The sequence below is a fragment of the Ambystoma mexicanum genome, chromosome 2p (assembly GCF_040938575.1).
Source record: "Ambystoma mexicanum isolate Mex_15411 chromosome 2p, UKY_AmexF1_1, whole genome shotgun sequence".
Classification (NCBI taxonomy): Eukaryota; Metazoa; Chordata; class Amphibia; order Caudata; family Ambystomatidae; genus Ambystoma; species Ambystoma mexicanum.
In genome coordinates, this window is record NC_090923.1 from 1,257,280,434 (window position 1) to 1,257,299,479 (window position 19,046).

At 46.0% G+C, this 19,046-nt stretch overlaps 1 long non-coding RNA gene across 2 annotated transcripts in view; it reads left to right on the forward strand.

Moving 5' to 3' along the window:
- Window positions 1-19,046, forward strand: part of LOC138566038 (uncharacterized) — a 268,484-nt gene that overhangs the window by 186,840 nt on the left and 62,598 nt on the right. For both annotated transcript variants that reach the window (XR_011301803.1, XR_011301802.1), the window contains exon 3: window positions 3,455-3,575. This is a non-coding gene — a long non-coding RNA (uncharacterized lncRNA). The remainder of the gene's footprint in view (window positions 1-3,454; window positions 3,576-19,046) is intronic.

The window sequence follows — 19,046 nt, forward strand, 5'->3', positions numbered from 1 at the left end:
TAAAGTGGGTCTGAGCCCGGTGGAAGGGGACCCGGGGTGAAGCGAAAATCACCTGAGAAGGTTGTGTTAAAGTGGGCCTGAGCCAGGGGGAGGGGAACACGGGGTGAACAGAAAGTCACCCGAGAATTGGTACATGTGAAATCCTAGGAGGAAAGGAACTTTGAGGTTTTTAGTGTTACATCAGGCCCTCTGGAAAGGAGACTTTGAATGGCAAAGAGACTTTGGCACAGGTCATGATGTTGAAGTTTTGAACTGCACCCTCATGCTAGAGAAGCCAGAGACTCTGCTAAGCTCGAGTGTGCCGCCTTGTCCCATGCTGAAAACGTGGGCAAGGGAAGCCAATGGCTTGAATATCCTTACGTATCATTTCTTGAACACTTTTCTTTTGCATAACATTGCTTCCCATACTATTTGTATTTAGCTGTAGGGATTGGCAATAGGTTTATTAGTATAGGGGCTTTTAGTTTGACAAGACACCTTTTAGGACTGCGTTATTATTATTTGATGGTCGTAGCTTGCTCCCATCTTTAGATTTATGATTGGATAGGTGTTTTTCAAACCCGATTGAAGTTAAATAAACACCCTTGAACTGTGATCACTTGTGTCTGTCTTACTGTTTGATACTATGTCTTCCTTACAGGGTATAACGACATTCTGTTACCCAAGAATGGGTTCCCCCCACTACAGTGACCCCCCTAGTTTCCTAATGGGAGTTGTTGTCATGGAGTCCATGCGTGCCACTGTCCTGTCATTTGGCTGTGCGCTGTGCGGCATCTGCTGTGCAGTGTATAATTGCAGTGTGTTACCCTGCATCTGCTGTTCATGTGGTGCCTGCGAACAATGCTGTACAGGTGCCTGAACCTGTGGCATCTGTGTCATGGGCTGTTGTGTCTGCAGGTATGCATTCAGTGTCTGTCCTTGTTGCCGTGTCTGGTGCTGGGTATAGAACTCATTCTGTTCCTCTTGATATGCTGGCTGGTATTGTATTCCACAAAAAAACATGGGGTGGACCAGTGGATAAAGGATGACAAGACTAACTAACTCAACCAATTTAATACATTATAAAAAAATTATTTAATCAATCCAATACAAAAATAATCATATATTGTATGTTAAACCATACTTAATCATAAAAATAAAATCACATCAATATTCATAATCACAGTTTTACACAATTGGATTCATACTCAGATACTCTCCGTCACTCATTCATACACACACTCACAAAACAGCAATGGCTTATTATTTTACAGTGTAAACACAACTTGATGTTACACATATAGTTGACATGTACTTATATAACATGTATTTTTGACCCTGTCCTTGGTAATGGTGTCATTCATAGTTTGTTATGATTTCCAAACAGTTCATATAGTCGACACATGTTTCAGTCATGCAACCACCAATACTGCCCCTCTCTTCTCTAGACCTTCCTCAGGACGTAAAGCGAAGATCAGATGTCTCGCCTTCCATGGACTGGAGTAAGCCAATTCAATTCTATAAAAACATACAATAATATCACTAAAAGCTATCATGGTCTTTTGTCATCCTTATTTCTTTATAACTATTAATGTCACACAAGCAATTCTCAAAGTAGATGCAACCATCTTACTCACCCCTGTATTTTAAATTCGGAGATGTAGAAAGATGTGGTGGAATAAATCCCTCACTGGTACCTAGTAGTAGCCTGTTCGAGCCAAGCAACCAATGTTTGCTTTTAAGAGGAACCAGAATTTAAGACAAAAATTGGTTCATACTTACAAGGAGGGCACTAAAGAACAGACTGTCCTCAATTAGTGAGGACTTCCTCCCATTTCAGGACATTATAAGTGTGGAAATTGTGTGGCATGTCCACTTACAGAAACAAAACATGAATTCCGTTATGGGACTACGGTTTGGAAATTGAAACACCATAGTAATTGTCTCACCAAGAATATTATTTATTTTATTACATGTCCCTGCCAACCTATGTACATTGACAAAACAACCAAGTAGGTAAGACAACGCATATCAGAACATAGGAGCTGTATACGTAATAAGGTTGTAGACAAGCCATTGGTGGGGCATTTTGCAAAACTCAATCACAAGGATACAGATTGAAGATGGTTTGTGCTCCAATCTGTCAAAACCAATATGAGGGGAGGAGATATGGGAACCATACTCCACCTCATTGAACAGCGCTGGATATATGTCCTTGATACAGTACCGAGAGGCCTGAATGTTTTAGTTGAATGGAATGCTCTGGTGACTAAGAGATGATTGAATCATAGTTGTCCCCAATGGATGAAGGAATCATATTTGTCCAGGATGTCATTCACCTGTATGATGAATCGGCAATATTTTTGGACTTGTTTTCTCCATACCTAAATAGACACCTCTAGACCAAAGGTGGGAGGTGATACTAACGAGAATATACATTGGGAATGACTCCTATATCAACATAAGACTGCACATTCATATGTATGGGTCACCAGTGACTGGCCCTAGTAAGAGCTGAGCATATATTATTCTGTTGTATGTATGAGTAAGGAGATGCAACGGGTGATGGGTTAAGAACAGGAGATTTGGAAAACCTGTGTTGTCATCAATATATTGTGATGGGGCATTATATTAATTAAGGTATGTCACTGCTGCCATGTATACAATGCATCTCGATAATATACTATGTGATTAGAAGAGACGATCATTCGCACATGTGGAGATGGTATCAATACAAAATTTGAAATATAAAATCTTGTGTCATTTTCCATTCTAGGAATATGTATAATGAGGGAATATCCCGGGAAGAAGTTTTCTTGTGATGAACACTCTATGAGCACATCGCTTAGTCAACGATGCAGGGCATGTGTGAACTATAGAGGACCGTGAAGTATGGCACATAGTTTGGGTTTTAATATTCAACATGGCGGGCATTGTATTTTGGCTCAATTCTAATAGGTGTAAAATAGTCCATCTTTGATACCTATAGCCCCAGTAGGAAGAAGGGCCGAATTTCGTTCCCTTTTTCATTTCCAAGAGTCGGAACTATAGGAAGAAGGAAATGAGATCCCGAAGAGGATTGCACGCATGATGTGATGGCACTGTGGCCAGTTTTAGTGGTAAGCGTGGTTGTATTGTGTATAAGTTACAATGGAAATGGAGAGGCATAGTTATAAGGTCGTTTGGTCGGAACTAGCGTCCGCATTACAATTGAGCGGGTGATGGACGCGTAGAACACTGTCCAGACATGTAGTAACAAACAACCTGTGTGGATGATACTTATCAGGCTGAAAATACATGCACCATCTATTCACATTATTATTTTGTATGATGCGGAAAGGTTGGGACACGGGTGTGTTAATATATGCTAATATATTATTGTGGGTCATTTATGTCGCAGGACCTCCCGTTTGAGACGTAAAACTACGCACAGGCTTTTAGATTCTGATGGCAATTTTTGTTTTGTCTGAAATAGAGAAACAGAACCAATAAGGATAAGGAATACAAAATAATTCAATCAAATGCGAAAAAACACTATCGAAAGAGGAAGCCTATTGGCTTAAGAACTACCCACCCATTCTTCATCTTCTAGGGGGGTAAGTCTCTATAAGAAGTGCATGTATAATAAGTTTGTCAGAACATGTTGCAAGAAGATGACATAAATAAAAGAATACATATGAGTGTTTTTTTATGACCCTAGGATACGAAGCAGAGACTGCAAATCTGTTATATACGGTTCTGGAATATATGTATCTAGAGAATATGATATTGTGCGACAGGTGCACGGATTTGTACTGTGGATCTGTACGTATATTTTGAAATGACTAGTAATATTGGGCATAATTGTGAATATGTCAGAGAATTAACGGGTTTCTCCCATGTTATTGTGTCTCACAGGACCAAATTTAAAATATGGGGGTGAGTAAGATGTTCGCATCTACTTTGAGAATTGCTTGTGTGACATTAATAGTCATTATAAAGAAATAAGGATGACAAAAGACCATGAAAGCTTTTAGTGATATTATTGTACTGTTTTATCCCATGGTTCTTGTGTTTCAAGGAGCCATAACACTTCAATAGCCTGAATATATTGTAAGGGGTCTTTGTCTTCCCCCATTCTGCGTGCCATAATTGCACTAATGTCTGACATGTCTGGGTACTGCATCCCCAGAGCTCGTCATACGGCTGCTCGGCAGTTAGCAAACAGCAAACCATTGTGCACAGTGTTCTGGGTTGTTACTCCTGGGTACCCTGCCCTTTTCCCTACATCATCAGCAACCTTTCCGAGGGTCGCCACTAACAACCCCTTAATGTCACCCACTACTAATTTCTGTCGTTCGTCATCCTTTCCATCTTGTTTATCCATTTCCCTGCACCCGCGGTTATTGAGGGTAGCCTACATCTCGTTTTCCTTGTCTATATGCTTCCATGATATGTAACTAGGTCGCCCCCCTCCCTTTTCCAGTAAGGGCATCTGTGTGAACCCAATCTCCCCGTCCAATCCTCTTGTCAACTTAAGCACCCCCTCTGATCTTACGGTATCTTTGTGGTGGTGAACGCTATTACCATTCCCCCATCATTCCCCCATCCCCTCCTTCGTGCTGGGAGGTCCCTAAGCCTCTGCGCATATGGAGTTACACCATCCAGGCTGCGCGATGCATCCCTGGACCATCGTGGTCTCTCGTCTTTGTCACCCTGCAATTCCCCAGCGTCTCTGTCTGCTCCCCATGTTGAGCTTCGATCGGTCTTATTTCCTGTCGATCGACTAACAGGTTGCCCCATCCCATCGTCCTCACTCTACCAAGTCGTCTTCCGACTCAGTTTCTCCCAGGTCTCTGTCAAAGTCATCATGGAAGCTCAGTCTCCTCAGTATCCTGTCTCCCTGTGGTTTCCCTTCTAAGTCCATCAGCCTCCGGTGTCCCCTCTCATGGAGGACTCTAAGCTGGTTTTGTCTGGCAGCGCGGCTGCCTTATTACATGTCTTGCTGCGATCTTGCTCCACTTACCTATCTCTTCCTGTGTTATCGTCAGACGCGGTCAATCCCCATTTCAGTCTTATATCTCTTACTGCATGCTCCTCCTCCTCCTTGCGTTTGTGCTCTCTTGCGAGACGGTCTAGATCCCACTTCCTCTTTTCCCTTCTTACCAAAACTTGCTTTTCCTTCTCGTCTTGCTCCCTTTGCCTGTCTGTCTCCTCAAGCTCCCTCTTTCTCCTCATCTCTCGCTGCTCCCGCTCTTTTTTTTCTTCCTTTTGCTTTTTTCTTCGCACCTTCTCGTATTGCTCCTTTTCTTCCTTCTCTTGCCTTTCTACTTCTTCCATTATCTCTGTTTTCCTTACAGCCAGCTACTTTTTTATTTGCCTCTCCTTTATCTCCTGCTGTTATCTAATTTCAATAGTATTTGCCCTCCTCCCACTCGTTCAATGCTATTCTTTCCAGGCCCTCCTTGGCGCTTGTCTGGGTCTCGCTGCTCGTCCCTTTCTGCCCCTCCTCCTTGGTATAAGTGGAGGTTTGAATGTTGGATTTGTGTACCCCTCAGCTGATTTTAATTCCCGTGCAGGGTATATTACCTGTGCTTCTGTTGTAGTCCCTTTGGTTTGGTCGTCAGGAGGAGGTGGGGGAGCGGGGGCCGAGGGTGATGCGCCTGGGGTCTCCTGCTGGCTCAGCATCTACTGACGCCTCACTACTTCCCCCTTGTCCTCCTGATACATCTTCCAGAGCTCGAATATCACCATGCAAACTGGCACCTGACGGCCTCTGCATGGGGGTCCACCTCCCATAGAACTCACTTTCTGTGAGGCACCTCCCAGCCCTCCAGGCGCTGCGGCGGAAGAGGCATCTTATGCCGAACAGGCGTAGTGAACCATCCTCTGCTACCAGCTTGTTGGCTTTGGTATAACAGAGGGAGTGGGATACACACTACGAGCTCACCGTTCACGCTGCCAGGGCCCAACAACAACCTCCCCAGTGTACAGATGGAGGACTCAGCCAAGGGCAAGTTAGAACTGTCATTTATTACACAAACAGACAGGGATCATACAGGACATTGAGAATCTCCTGAAATCACAGCTCCCGAGCCCGTGCAGGGCAATTCTGTTCAGTTACAGCGTCACAACATGGGGCTCGTCCCCAAAAACCTACGGGGTTACTGAATTGGGTAGTTGGGGTGGTGGTGCTTATACACAGCACCTATGGAGGTTATTCTATTGGTCCTCGAATGACAGGTGGTTTGCCTGTCCCTTACCCAAAAACTATCTATTACATTGTTGCAGGGCCGCAGGAGTACCATTGGCCCTTGCCCTCTGCCATCCACCGCTGGATTTGTGTTCCCTGATTGGCTGGTGCTGATTTCCTCAGGCCTGGGAAGAAGCTCTGTTCTCAGCGCTCAGTGCACCTTCTCAAGGTGATGAGAAAGACTCTGGGGGTCATTACGAGGTTGAAGTTAAGAAACAGTCCTTACCGGCATGGAACAAGTACCGTGTCCGTGTAGTAAAGAGCCCGCTCATAGTGGGCTATTACGAGTTCACGTGCACGAGTTTAGCGGCATGCCGGTAACGACATTACCGGCATGCCGCTAAAGTCCAAAAAATGGCCCTTAGCGGCATCATGGAAAGCACAGACAGCACAACCGCCGAAGTCCTCCACTAAATAACGTGACCGGCATCAGTGGATACGGCATTAGCGGGCACCGCTATTAGCGGTGACCGCTAATAGCGGTGCCTGTTAATAAGCGGAACCGGAAGTAGCGTCATCGCACAGGAACGGGAAAGAGCACGGTGGCCATCTTGAAAAACACAATCCATTGCCATCCTCACCACACAGGACCTGGAGCCTATTTCCGACTGCAGATATCAACCCTCACCACCAGCATCATGCCCAAGGCTGTAAAAAAAGGCGCATCCCGACAGCGCAAAGAGCGCTCAATGAGGACGAGCTGACTATGCTGGCAGACACTGGCAGACAATGCAGAGGTTGTTTTTGCCAACAGCCTCAAGAGAGAGGTACAGATTAAGAAGAAAGAGATCTGGCAACTTGTTGCCCAAAAAGTCAGTGCCGTAGGGAACACCCCTCGCACAATCAAGGATGTTCGCAAGCGATGGGACGATCTGTGCCTGAGAGTCAGGAACATTATGTCGGCAAACCGGAGCCAGGCCATGGCTAAGGGCGGTGGTCCTAGCTCACCCATCAAGCTAATCCGGTGGGAGGAAATCTGCGCCAGCACTATTGCCATTGAGGCAATAGAAGGTGTGGGCGAGATGGAACGTGGCGCCACCTCATCGGCGGATGGAGGTGAGTGTCCTAAGAAAACACTGTAATGCAAAGTATGATGATAGTCCACCAATTTGTCCGTCCAAAGAGGCAACGCATGGCCCAATACATACACATTGACACATCCCTGCCTAAATGCCGTCCGCAGCACAGACACATGCACATGCATGCAGCATGGCAATGGCATACCTGAGACACACCACACAAAAAACAAAACGTCATTAGTCACACTGCACTCAATCCACAATAGAATTGCATGTCACACAGCATACGGTAGCTCCAACATGTGTGACCCTGAGGGATGCCTGCATGCTCCACCCATATGGCAAGCAATGTGAATGACAACTCCAATACCTAATCCCCTCTAATGTGTACAACAGCAATAATACCAATGTATGCATGATGCATGTAGAACCATCACTGATGCAGTTCCTCTCTCGGTCCCCCACAGGCTCTGATCCTGACAGCGAGGCCTGGGGCTCAGCCACACAGGCAACAACTCCCCGGAAGAGGCCCAGGGGAGGGGAAGAAGGCAACAGGCCTTCGACATCGAAAGGGCCAGCCAAGCCATGGCAGGCACAGAAGGGCCAGACATCACAGAAAGCCACGGCTCTGGTGCCGCTAAGGGCCACTGCTACAGTCCCCACAACAATTGTGGCCCCTGCACAGGACACAGTGGCCGATGGGGCACAATCAGCAGCAAACAGCTCTGTTGGGGAGGCGGCAGCCACGACACCCCAGACGGACTCGGATGCACAGAGCCAGGGCCAGGTGTGTGTCCCTGTGGAGGATGACTCCTCGGACTTACCTGCAACACCCAGTCACCCACCATCACCCCAGGTCACACCTTTGTACTCGACCTATGAGAGTGAACCGGAGCTGACTGGAGGGGAGCCAGGGCAAGGGAGCATGAGCCCCACAAAGGTGACACACGACTCTGCAAATGTCACAAATGCAGCATCCACCTCCACCGGTGTCCGGGGTGGGGTGCCGCTAATCGAACATTCGGTGCAGCGGCAGGAGGAGCTCACTGCCCTTGTCAGGCAGTTAGTGTCCGACGGTGCCCAGGCAAGACAGGAGGAGCGGGACAACACTGCCTCCCTGAGACAGGCAATTGTGGACAGTATCACGCGGATGTGCGAGAAGGTGTCTGCTCTGAGGCAGGTCCTTTCCTGCATCGCGGATTCCATGGAGACAGAGCGTACTGCCCCCAGACTGGAGCAGGCGGGCACCACGTCATTATGCAGCTCCACGCAGACAAGCCCCCTGCGCAGGTCTGTGCGCACCATGTGCCGCCCCAAAATGCCACCCCCGGAGTCAAACACAGGCCATTAGTTGGAGGCTCAGCCTGCATGTGCACAGCTGTGGAGACTCAAGTACCATGACATTGCATGCCATGTGTGGGGGAGTTGTGGGGGGAGTCGGAGGGGGGACAGGGTGTGTTTGAGGTGGAGGGTTTGAGCACTTTGTTTTACAGTTTAATACACCCGTTGTGTAGCAGAAAAAATACTTGAGTGGACATTTCTTATTGCATCTTTGTCATTTATTGCTATACAGTGCATAGTGTATATGTACTCCCACACCCAGTGCCCTCTGTCCCACATTAATTTCACCCTCTGCACCCATGTGTCTTAGAAATATTGTCCAATCACAGACTGGTGCACAGCACGTCCCTCCTGTGTATCGGCACCGAGATGGTGTGCGGTCACATCTTCTTCATCCCCTTCATCATCACCTGGTGGTTGCAGTTCAATGTCAGGGGGCAGGCGCACGTTCCGTCGGATACACATGTTGTGCAGCATGACACATGCCATGATGAACTTGGCCACCTTCTCATGCCTGTAGAGGAGTGCCCCACCCGACCGGCTAATGCAGCGAAAATGTGCCTTCAACAGGCCAAAGGTCTGTTCGATGACCACAGGGGTACGGGTATGGGAACGATTGTAGTCCTCCTCGTGCCTGTTCTGCGGGTTTTGGACAGGGGTGAGGAGCCACGGCTTCAAGGGATAGCCACTATCACCTGCATGGTAGAAAAATAAGGTATGTGTTAGTCGATTCATGATGGACAGCTGTACTTATCACACATGCCTGCAGATATCTGTTGGTTACAAGCACATGTCCCTGCTTGTATGCACACATTTTTAATTCCCTCAATGTGTGCTGTGCCATGGCCTAATGGTGTGCATTGCATCTTCAAGATGATGCACGGTGTACACTGTCTTGATGTTGCTCATGCATTGTGGACACATACCGCTGTGTTTGTGATATATATGTGATGTGTAGTGTTCTGTAAGAATTTCTGACTGGCAGAGTTGGCAGTAGTCTCTCCATTATTTGGCATTCAGTTTTGATTATTCACATGGTGACATGCTGCACCAGTGTGGTGGTGGCCCTGTGACAAGCAGTGGATTCCCTTGGTGGTTTTGTTACGTGCACTCTCATGGATGCTTGTCCTGTGCAGTGATTTGCTGCAGACATTTACATTGTGAATACTCACAGCATGTTGCTGGATTGTGTTACGGAGGGTGAGGTCCGATGATGGTTGCTGCACGTGTTGTGGGATGTGGGGTGTTTTAAAGTTTATTCGTAATTAGACTCCTTTGATTGACTACTCTGCCAGGCGACACTTTTGTTGATTTGAGATTTGTTCGTTTTAGAAAATCTTGGTGTTAATGGGCTGTCGCATCCAGTCTGAGTTGGGTGTTAGGAAGTCTATAAAACCACCTAGGAAATGAAACAATGTTTGTACACACTCAGAGATCAAAGAATGTGCCAGAAAATTCTTTCTGTGCTATGTATTCTTTATTTTTTTACTCCCCTAGTGTTTTTTTTAAGTTTGCCATGTTGTGATAGGTGTGCAGCTTACTTATTTGCTATGGGAATTGGTAGTCAGATTCAGTTTGTGATGCTTTGGGGCACAGTGTTTTGGGATGTGGACATCGTGCTGTCACCACAACAATGACAACATGGTGGTTTGTGCATCTCTCCCCCCTTTCACTGCTACTTATCAAGCAGCCAGGCACGTCGTGATGCATGTCGCTCCATGTAGCGTGGCAGCGTGGAGTTGCGCAGGACCATTGAGTCATGAGTTGATCCGGGAAATCGGGCACAACAATGTGTGATGATCTTGCCGGAGTCACATACCATCTGTACATTGATTGAGTGATATAGCTTACGATTGCGGTACACCACATCTGTTGCATGCGGGACCACCAATTCCACATGGGTGTAGTCAAGTGCACCAATACAATTTGGCATGCCTGCCAGTGGTTCAGCATGTGAGAAAATAAGGGTTGTGATATGCCATGCATGTGCCCTACTGTGTGCTGGTAGGTGCCTGTGGCCCGGAAGTGGAGCACAGACACTACCTTCAGTAGAGGTGGGATGGCGGTACGTATTTCAATCAGGCTGACGATGTCATCATGTATCATGTCCACAATGGTGGTGATGGTGTCCCAGTCCAGACGGTACAGGGTGTGGATCTGCTCAGGGGTTAGGTTAAATGGACTGGCTCTGATGCAAGGGATTCTCTGATGCAAGGGATTGGGGGCTGCCTGCGTGGTACCACTGGCTGTACTGGTGGGGCTTGCTGGGCCTTGCTGGGCCTGTCTCACCCTCCTTCTCCTCCTGCGTCTCCTCTGTGGTGCCTGTTGTTGTTGGTGGTGTAGCAATGCAAGCATGTCCTCCAGCCCCAGTATTGCTACTACAATTGGAATCATTTTGGTGTGGTGAGGGGTGTGGTGTGTGGGTGTTGTATTGGGCCAGACTTCATTGCCACCACCTGTGCTGATTGTGTGTACCTGTGGCAGTTGGGAACACTGGACATTGCTGTTTGTGGGTGGTTCGCGATGCCGGTATCGCCGGCATCCCGGTATCCCGTATTAGCGCCTTCATGATGCCGGTATTTGCATGTACACCTGACTTGTGATGTCCTCCTTTTAGCGACATACCGATATTGCCGGCCTGAAGGGCTGCGTGCCGCGCCCATGCCGCTATTAGCAACAACGTTATTGGCGGCACCTCTAATACCGTGTTCTTGAGTCGGAATAGGCCGGAGCGGTATGCGGTGCCGGTAATCCTTTACCGGCATCGTTTTTCCATTACCTCCAACCTCGTAATGACCCCCTATGTGTTCCCAATGTAACCTTCAATATTACCACTTTTGCCTTTGAGAGTGCCCACAGGGTTGCAACGTTGTTAAAGAATCCATGTTTCACTTCATGTCTGTGTCGCTGGGATCTGCTCGCTTCCCACCACGGGTGAATGACCATTGTCTGGCTCGGCCGAACCACGTTGTTGGGGACCGTGAAATCGAGCTCTCTGGTCTGCAATTTGTGAGGATTTATGCTAGCATTTTGCAGGTTGATCCTTGTCTCCGAGGCCCAGTAATGTTCTGCTCATTGTTGACATTGGCTACGAGCCCTGGCATGCTGCTTCTTGCAGCCTAATTCTGCAATCCTTTGTCTCTTTTCCTGAGGCCTGTGGCCTCATATAACCTCACTACAGTTATTCTATGATGTCTATATATCTATATTGTGCTATGTTTCTTATAGGTTAGTAGTATGTGGCCCTTCCAGGTTCCTTATATGACCCTGTAGTTCCATATGGTTAGTTGCAATAGGCATCTGCAAGCTGCATTTGGCTAATGAGAAAAATAATAAAGGCTTTTGACAGTATGTGTGTGTATCTGTCCTCTATCTACGGAACTGTGTAAGCATGTTCTTCATGTGTGCACGTGTGTGTCCATGTAACTTCATGCATGGGTGCAAGTTTGCTTCATGACTAATGTTGCTATGTCGTGGTGTCACTAATGACGTCAGCACAATGGATTTCCGTTATTAGTCAATCTGATCCTTTGAGGCATTTGGTTCCATGATCAGTGTAGTGGCACCTGTATCCATAAAGATGTTGACTGGATAAGGTTTGAATGGTTGTCTGAGAGAATATCTGTTCGCATATGTGGATGTCACTGGCCCTTCTGGGGGCTGTCCAAACAGTGAGTTGCATCTTGCTGTCTTGACTCTTCGGGCTGCCATGTTCATGGGGGTGAGAAGGGGCATTCCTGGTACCTTCTCTTCATTAGTGTTCTACGAATGTTAAGGCTGGTGCCTCCTTCAACTCGGCGCCACTCTCTTTCTCTCCTTGAACGCACAGACTCGCCTGACCCTCTCCTGCTCTGGGTCCGAAGGTGTCCTCCTCTGACTCTGCTACTATCCCTCAGACCTTGGACTCCTCCTTCTTACCTCCAACCTTTGATCTTACTTCTCCTCCAATTGTTACTGCCACTACTGCCTTCTACTTCAATTGTGCCTTCTCCCTCATATGCTACCTCTTTGCCACTACTAGCCCCTTTATTCTTCCACTGCTCCCTCTCACTAATACCACCACTCTACTACTGCTCCCCCTCTACTGCTACTACCACTCTTCTTTGTCTAGTCTTCATCTTCACGGCCACTACTTCTTCTGCTTACTATCATGACCACCTCTCCTTCCCACTACAACTCTACTGCTCCCACAACCTCCATCTCCAACTACCACTACCTCCTCATCACCATTACACTCCTAATTCACATGCTCAAACCCTCCATGGACCCCTCGTTCCAACTCTCTCTCCTCTTCTGGTCTCTCGGATGTCCTCCTCCGCCTCGTGTGCTCACACAACTAATTCTCACAAATATTCATACACTCCTTCTTAAATACCCCACCCCAATCACTCACCTTTCTTGTGGGGTGTGTCTGGGGAAGTTTCAGGGATGGGCTGATAAGGGCTTTTAAGCCCCACCCTTCTTGCCACATTTCTCACAAGGCCTTGTAGAGGCCCGAAGGAAACCTATGATGCTTTTTGTCCAGTCCAGGGGACAGGCCTAATTGTGTCTTTCCATTCCCGGTTGGGCTAGTGGATTCTGTGAACGGGAGAGTCTGTGGCCCTCATTACAACACTGGCGTGGTAACCCATGGCGCTATTAGCACCATGGTTGCTGCCGGTGTTGTAACGAGTCCGCCAATGTTCAATGGGGAATTACCACCCCATTCCAAGGTTGGCAGGGCGGTAATTCCCCATTGAACATTGGCCCTTCCCCATTCCCATTTTTGGCCCATAGGGCTCAATGGGACTGGGCAAGGTGGTAATTACGGTACCGCAAATTGCGGTACCGTAATTACCTCGAAGATCCCTTTGCGGGTCCCTACTTTAACGGCTGGTCCATACCAGCCGTTAAGGTCAGGTCCCGCAAAGGGACCTCGTAATTGGGCGCTAAGGGGTTAACGGCGCCACAGCCTTTTACGGCGCTGTTAACCCCTTAGCGCCAGGGTCGTAATGACCCCCTGTGTGTTGGTGTGGGATTTCATCATTCTTCACAGAGCAGCATTCACTTTCTATGTGCTGCGCTGGCATGTGTCATATTCCTCATCCAGTGGCGCTGCTCTGCTGCGTCCTCCTATGACCGTTGTGATCACGCTCAAGGCATCCCGCAGCATCCTGCCACCGGTGGTTCTGCGGTCCCGTGCAGTCTCCTGGGATGCGGCTGTACCCGCTGCAGCCCAGCCAAATTCTCTCCTGTCTGTGGGAGGTGTGGGGTCCATTGCGGCCCCGCTGTCACCATCTGCAGGTAAGCACGGTTAGGGAGTGGGCCTGCCCACGCACGCTCAGGCACCTACGGGGCTGTATGGGGTTGGGCTTCCTCCCTCCCCTGACACAGCCGTTAAGGCGGCCTGTCACATGCACTAATATTCCCTTAAAATTGCACACCAGGCCTTCAAAAGTTACCAGTGTTTTGAGCACATGTTGATGGAAAATTCTCTCTAAATCCTCTTAGCAAAACTGCATCCTGATCTACTGGCCTTCCAGGGCTAACCATCAATCCCGAAAAGACTAACTAGACTTCATAGCCACAGTTGCTACCTTACTCACCAAAATTGTGATGGGACATCTTTAACCTAACCTTGACATGCAAATCCTTTAATAATGTTGCGACTGAATGGGGATGCCACTTGTTTTGATGAACTGGTGCACTCTTTCATGTGAAATGCCATAACTTGAATGCCATCCTGACCAGATGTTATCATCCCGGGTATCATGCTGTCTAATATTTATTTTGGTCTGACCATCTCAGTTTAGGAAATGTTAATCTGAGCCATTAACCATGCTCAGCGTAGGCATGCAAATGCACCCTCCTCACATACATATCCACAACAAGATCTCAGAACATTTCACAGAAGATTTCAACCCACCCCCAATGACCCAGAAGAATCTTGAAAATCTTTCCACCTGGAAACTGAGAAGACCTGGCCCGCACATAAATTGAGATCAAAAACCTATTATGAAAGCATCTGATAAGTGATATGATCAGTGCTCCAGATAAGATTTGGAAGTGGGAGTATTATACTGCCTATTTTTTAAAGTTGGAAGTAAAAGGACTTTTTAGGGAGTAAAAATGTGATTCAAGTTCTCAATGAGAGAATTTTATAAGTGGGAAAAATATGTTTTAACTGAAAAATTGAATTAGTTTGGTAATAATTATTTCTTTGCACCTAGTTATTCATACACATAAAAATCTACAGCTTTACTTCTTCTGATCAGGCAGTTTTTTAAATTATTTATTTGTTTATTACGCACCAAAAAGCCTGAAGGCATCAGGGCGCTACACATACACACCAGACCAAAAATCGGGACGACATATAATTCCGCAGGCGACCATGAGGGGGATGGTGCATGATGAGGGATTAGTCGAACAGAAGGTTCTTAAGCTGCTTCCTAAAAGGTTGCTGTTTGGTTTCTAATCTCAGCATTGTTGCCAAAGAGTTCCATGCTTGTGCTGAGACTAGATCAAAGGATCTTCCCATGCCTCTACATTACATGTGTTGCTTCTGGGCACATTCAGCGTACCTGAGCTGCTGGATCGGATTTGTCTGGATGGTATATAAGACTTGACTTTAGCCTTGAGGTATGTTGGGGGTTTCCATGGATACATCTGTGTACCAGGGTGAGTGCTTTTAAACGTATTCTAGCTTGTACCAGTAGCCAGTGTAGTCCTTCTGGCGCTGGTGATGTGTTCTCTCCTAAGAATGTCATAAATGATGCGCACTGCATCATTTTGTATTGTCTGTAGTTTGTTAATGCTGCAAGTGTTTACCCCAATCAAAAGGGCATTACAATAGTCTAGGCGGGGTAGGATAATTGCCCTGGACAAGATTATCCTGTTCTTTTGAGACAGGAGATGTATTGCCTTCCTCAGTACCTTCAGATGGTATTGGGCACTGTTTATTACTCCATCCACGTGTGCCTCTGAGCTCAATGTGGTATTCATGTACACTCCTAGAGTTTTAACCGTGTCTTGGATTTTGATCCGATTTGTCCCGATATACATATGGGAGTATTCTGGGCTGAGTTTAGATCTAGCTGATGTCAAGCCAAAGATCATTCGTTTTAAAGGGATTCAGGCACATTGAGTTCTGCGTCATCCAGTTGTCAATCAAATCGTACATGTGATTCGACTGTGTCGCCGCCTGTATGTGCCTGGCATGATCATACATTGCCTATGTAACCTATGTGTCATGTAACTGCTTTGCAACAGCACCCTGGTGCCTCAGGGTTTATTCGCTTTACAAATGAAAAATAAATAAATAAAATAAATAGTTACCGCTCAATTCCATGAGGAGCTGCGTGACGTCAACATAGTTAGAAAATTGTAACTTACAGGTGGTTAAGAGATCGCAAAGAGGCTTGATGTAAATGTTAAACAGTGAGGGGTACAGGCAAGCTCCTTGTGGGGCTCTGCCCTGTACCAATCCGGGAGCTGAAACTGCCTCTCCCCAGCCTACCCTGCATTTCCTATTACCAAGGAAAGATCTGATCCAGTTGGTTGCCTCCTTGGAACATTGTCCAAAAGTATGCAGACTGTCCAAAAGGTGAGTGTGTTCAAGTAAATCAAACCCTGCGGACAGGTCTAAAAGTATAAGTAAGGCAGATTTTCCCCTGTCCACCATACTTAGCATATGCGATTGCAGATCCACCAAAGCTGTCTCTGTGCCGTGGAAAGCACAACATCCAGATTGCTTTTGATGAAGAATGCCAGCCCTTTTTGCAGATGCAGTTGTATCTGCTTTGTGGCGACTTTACCTATCACTTTAAGCAGAAAGAGAGTGTTAGTAATTGGGCGCATATTGCTTGGGTTGTTTTGATCTAATCCAGGTTTTTTGTGTAGGCGGGTGACTACCACCTCCTTCAGATTGTTAGGGACACTTCTGTGACTGAAAGAAGAGTTCACAAAGCGCACCAAAAAAGGGATTTTGGATAGTAAGATCTCCCAATGGCATGTTGTGGGGCGCATATATGTTAATGAATCGAGTATCATTTCTTTGGATACTGGTTTGAAGGAGAAGCTTGTGAGCAGCTGGGAGTATTCGTCCGGCAAGGGTTGTTGCTGGGTAGGTAGTTGTTGTTAAGAGTTTAAGATCTTTGCTCGAGGCGATTCTATTTTGTTTGCGAATGATTGCTGTACACTTTCACAGTCTTCATTTGTGGGTGTAAACTGTGCGGGTTGTACTTTGGGTTTCTCTAGGATCCTGTAGATTTCAAACAACTTTTTTGAGTCGTGTCCAGCCGACTCAATTTCTGCCTTATAGACATTTCTTTTGGTCTCATAGGTTTGCTTTTTATAGGTGTACTGCTTTTGTTTCCAAACTGCTTTGTTTTCGATCGTGGGGTCTGTTAACCAAAGTCTTTCAAGCTGTCTTTTCCTTACTTTAATCTGGGACAGGGCAGGTGTGTACCAGGAGTGTTTATTGTTTTTATCCCTGATTGTTTTAGATTTTAGTAGTGCAAACTGGTCCAGAAAACTTTGAAACTGTGAGTTATAACTGTAGTTTCTTCCTGTGGTACTACGTTCATTACTGGTCCAAACATAACCATGGAGCTGCGTGACTGAAAGCAATGGCAAAAGATCTGTTTTCCATTTTTTATTGGGGGTATTCTTAGTCTCTATTATTATTTTTTGAGAGTATTTGCCTATTTTTAGGGAGTAAAAGTAGCCGATACACCCCTTACCTGTAGGGCTGGGTACAGTAAAGTCCTAACCAACCTTAAAATAGAGAGTAAATGACTAGACAGACACTGGACGCAATCAAAAAAGACAAAATGTAAAATTGCCTGAAAAAAATCCATGTTAGAGGGTACCATAGACATTTGACAAAATACCTACCTCCAAGAGTTTCAGAAGCCCATAACAGCACGCCTGAACTGTTCAAAATATTAATGAACAAACCAGCATTCTTGAGTCACAAACCCCTGAGCGTGCTGAGAGGGGTCAGAAATGTGAGGCGGACAACTTTGTGAAGGCTTCTGAACAAATGCCATTTTATTAAATTAGAAGGTTGGATGAACTCCTTACTATCGCTACACAGACAAGGATTTCCTTGCCTAAAATAAACTAAAGGAAACACTCTAACAAAGGATATCTGTCTCTCAAACTTATATGTACAATGAATAAATAAGGAAGTTCATGGCAATTCAAAACAATAATGATTGACTTCACAATGTAACAATAGTCTCTCCTTAAAACCTGGGTGATTTCTCCTTCCATAGAGTTAAGAAGCGGAATTCTTCTTCACAGTTCAAGAAAATAAAATAAGGAAATCCTGGTTTGCAACAAAGTTCCAACACAGTTCTTAGCAACTTCAACCTGACAACAGAAAGTTCCAACACTCCAGTGAATCAACAAAAACAATATAAGGGTCTTCTTCTTCCTTGAGCAAGTATACGATTTATCCTCCTTAGAAAAAGAACAGTTTCTCAGTTCATCAATAGCAACAATAATTGTCTTGGTCAGGATGATTTGCCACAGCGGATACGTTCTAAAGAAATACAACTTCTTTGTAACAGTTCTTTCTTCACCACCACAAACCACATGAATTGTCTCTGTCATATCCACTTTGTAGCACTTCTTTAACTTCCATCTGGTTTACTTCCATGCCAGACCTACTACTACCGCAGTTCACACCTTGCTTACTCCCATGCCAGGCCTACTCCTCCAAAGGTTTGGTATCCGGATATACTCCCCTGCCCGAAGTGTTTCACAACAAGTGCTTTTGTTTTTAAGATTAACAGACAAGGGGTTCACAACAGCTTCACAGCATTCAACAGTTTGCAGCTTCAAAAACATTTAACAACTCTTCAGGGAAAACAAGACTCACATTGGTTCTCTTTAATACTCTTCTGTAAATAATGCTCCTCTCCTTCTGAATATCCTTTTCAGAAGGGCAGCCTTTTTGTCACTCTTGTTTCCCCACTACACAATTAACCACATTCTGACATGGATAAGGACGTATTCTCCCTCTCTCTTGTTTTATACCAGCTTTTACCACATGTTGTATTAAGTATGGACAACAGGATTCACAATTTATGGACCTTTCATTAGCCCCTCTCTGCCATTGACAATATCTGCTGGATTGTATTTGCCTTGATGTAGTGTCTCTTGGCTTGGGATATGCTTGTAGCTATTAGATGTTAACAATATTGCACCATTGGATTGCTGGGTTTTCCACACTCACACATTTAAAGTTACAGTCATTTGGTTTTGTTATATAAGGCTTTCGCTGCTTTTCAATAGTTCAGTATTCAAAATTACTTTCAAAACTGCTTTCACTCATGCATGAGTATTGCCCACTTGCTGAACACCTGCCTTGAACTCGCGAGCGGGAACCAAGCACTCTGGTGTCACTACCTGCTTGTGGACTCACCGGGTAAGGCGTGCGCTTCCGATTCCCTTGCTGCTCACAGGACTCCTACTTCTGTGGTTCTTCG